General features: G+C 31.8%; 1 long non-coding RNA gene across 1 annotated transcript; it reads right to left on the bottom strand.

Moving 5' to 3' along the window:
- On the bottom strand, positions 1 to 1,470 carry LOC130655940 (uncharacterized). Its single transcript, XR_008984792.1, has 3 exons — positions 1,437 to 1,470; positions 1,276 to 1,323; positions 1 to 1,058 (listed from the first exon to the last, which is right to left on the bottom strand). It is a non-coding gene; the product is annotated as an uncharacterized LOC130655940 (long non-coding RNA).
- Between the last annotated feature and the right edge of the window lie 1,874 nt (positions 1,471 to 3,344).

The raw sequence follows: 3,344 nt of genomic DNA, 5'->3' as shown, positions 1-3,344 counted from the left end.
TGAAATGTACAATAAAAATTACTACAGTTAAAAACGTCAAAGTATTAAAAATTATTTCGAAAGTCAAATTACGTAAGCAATTTAAAAAAAAAAACTGTAAAAACCTACAAATTATATCAAAGATATGCAGAAACGGTAATGAGCAACTTCCTATAAAGTAAATTCTTCCTGTTCTCCTATGTGTCAGTTCTAGTTCAGTCACAGTCATTTTAAATGACCTTAGCCTTAACTTTTATGTTTTATACTTCTTTTATAGTTGAAAAGAGGCTCCCCATAAAACACGTTATTTCTTCATTAGATAGACGCACTTTGATATACTCGTCGTAGGTTTCAAGTATGTTAGTCGTTACTGGCGTCAGCATGAGCTTTTCTTGAATTCTTCGACCTGTACGTCGTTTGACAAAGGCTATTTCATATGGCAGATGGGTTGGAAAGTGCAACGTTCAAACACTTGGAAGTTGTGTACCTGATTGCGTATTTGCACTTATTGGTCATACATTAAAGCCTTTGTTAAAATTTAAGAAATAACCAAAGACGGTTATTCTCTCTACAGTTTTAAGCAGGATTGTAGTGAGGGTTGTTTTTTATATAAAGTTAAACTTTATGATTTTTTTTATCTTTAGCTAATAACAACATAAGAAAATCCTACAAAAATTAAACTAAGGTGTTCAGGGCGCTGGGGAAGACCCATAAAACTGATGGGAAAAGTACCCCAGAGCTTTTACTCCTAATTACACACCCTAACCAGAGTTATCGTGTGGATACAATTCTGTTAAGTTCTTGCATTTACTGAAAAAGAGATAGTCGAACTATTTTGTTATCCAAATAAATTGTACAATATTGACTTCAATACTCTCTTCAAATGTCCGACAAGTGTTTTCTCAAATAGTCAGAAAATTGTTGTTAGAATCGTGAAGCATAGACAACATTTTCTGACAGCAACACAAATTTGCACTTTTCTTCAACCAGTAACTTTTCAGTGACTCTTTCCCTTTTTGTATTGCTTAGTGGATATTTCTTACATATTCGTGCAGCTACCTTCTTTCTGGCTCCGTAACCTGAAACAATGAACAGCATCTAACTATATTTTGTGGAAGGGAAGAATTTTAAGTTTCCTTGCACTTGGAATTTAGCGAAAAATGAAATCCTTAAGGTCAAAGATATGTGAAAAAAAACAAGAATAAATGGAAAAGTAAGGAGCTGAATATCAGCTGCAAGTTCTGCTTGTCCTTATAAAGAAATATTTTTACTGACTAAAGATCTTTAATAACTTACTTGGCAGCGTTTTGCATTTTTTGAAAAAATCTTTCTGTTTTTGAAACTCTAAAACAAAGAAAAGAAAACCCTTTTGTGGTTATTGTACTTTTGTAGTTGTGTTTTTATTAACAGATAAATAAATTTTTTTTCTCAAAGAGAATAAACTTTCTGAAACTTACTTTGAAGTGTTTGTAACATAACCTCCAACTCGCATCGACCTGTAAAAAGTAACATAAACGCAGTTATTAAAGAATGAAACGACATAAATGAAATGACTGCTAAAAACTAAATTTACAGCAGATGACAAAGAAACTGGCATGTTAACATACCTTGTTATACAAATGTAATTATTTTGAGCACAGAAGCAAATTTAACTATTTTACCATGACATTTAAAGATGACATTTGATGCAACAGACGAGGGATACTACAGTTAAAAACGTCAAAGTATTAAAAATTATTTCGAAAGTCAAATTACGTAAGCAATTTAAAAAAAAACTGTAAAAACCTACAAATTATATCAAAGATATGCAGAAACGGTAATGAGCAACTTCCTATTAAGTAAATTCTTCCTGTTCTCATATGTGTCAGTTCTAGTTCAGTCACAGTCATTTTAAATGACCTTAGCCTTAACTTTTATGTTTTATACTTCTTTTATAGTTGAAAAGAGGCTCCCCATAAAACTCGCATCGACCTGTAAAAAGTAACATAAACGCAGTTATTAAAGAATGAAACGACATAAATGAAATGATTGCTAAAAACTAAATTTACAGCGGATGACAAAGAAACTAAGGCTGGCATGTTAACATACCTTGTTATACAAATGTAATTATTTTGAGCACAGAAGAACTTAACTATTTTAACAAGACATTTAAGGATGACATTTGATGCAACAGACGAGGGATAGATAAACACACTCACTTGGGGCCGAGGTGACTATACTCAAAGACTTTCCACTAGGTAACGATGTAACCGTAAATTATATTTAAAATCCAAGACGAAAATGAAAATATTTGGTAAACTCTTGGTCCTGACAGAGAAAAGAAATGTAGATAAATATATTTAGCGCGTCACTTTTTAAATATAGCTAGTCTATGTTGAAAAAAACATTGTTTTTGCGAGCATATTATTGCCAATTAAATCCCAAAATTTTAAAATTCGTCCAGTTAGTTAGTGTTATTATTCCTAATTAAAAGACAACACGATAATTACTTCTTTGTCGAAGTTAAAATACATGCTCTTTGTGCCCAAATCGTCTGTCAATCGCAGCTGGTATCCCCAACAACCTAAAAGAAACAAAATCCACAAATTTTTGTAGAAATGTTGTTATGTACAGTTTTCCAACATAAAAGGGTTTTTATATGCATGATAGACAGCTAATCCGAGGCCCGCAACGACCAACTATTTTATTTAGACTAAAAGCAGTTAAGATTAGTTAATTAAGTCAGTTAATTTCCTCATTCGAAGGGGTTGTCCTCCTTTTGTGCTCAAATAGTAAGATTCATAGCATACTTCATACTTGCCTTCACTGCAAAAAATGGCCAGGCTACAAATAAAACTTCCTTCAAGGAAACAAATTTAAGGGACTTTAAATTAATAAAGGAGATGAAAATAGTTTGACCGCACTTAGCATATAGAAATTAAATTTTTGTAAATCTTTAGGCTTGATTTACCATTATCATGATTCACAAAACACCGTCTCAATAATCTCTGTTTGAAGTCACTTCAGCTTTAACTCTATTCGGAGTGATTATCAAAATTTAGGAACTGCTAGACAGATGGAAATAACTTTTCAAAGCGGAAAGGATTGATCTTATTCTTTCGGTCTTGGTCAATGGCGTAGGTTTCGTTTCAACATCATAAAAAAGTGCATTAAAAACAAAATCGAGGAATACTTTAATCGTAAAATAATGGTATTACCTTCCAAACTATTTCAAACTAAATTAACAAATTTAATTACGGGTCTTCAAACTATTAAAGACACGTGAAATAATTTTAAAAGCCAAGAGCAACTGCATGTGGGAGAATTAAAAAGGTAGCATTTTAAAGAGAACTGATCTGTTTGAAAAAATACTTTTCTATCTAAAA

Source organism: Hydractinia symbiolongicarpus, chromosome 8, assembly GCF_029227915.1.
Source record: "Hydractinia symbiolongicarpus strain clone_291-10 chromosome 8, HSymV2.1, whole genome shotgun sequence".
In the NCBI taxonomy this organism is placed as follows: domain Eukaryota; kingdom Metazoa; phylum Cnidaria; class Hydrozoa; order Anthoathecata; family Hydractiniidae; genus Hydractinia; species Hydractinia symbiolongicarpus.
This window is presented reverse-complemented; position numbering and strand designations above follow the sequence as displayed.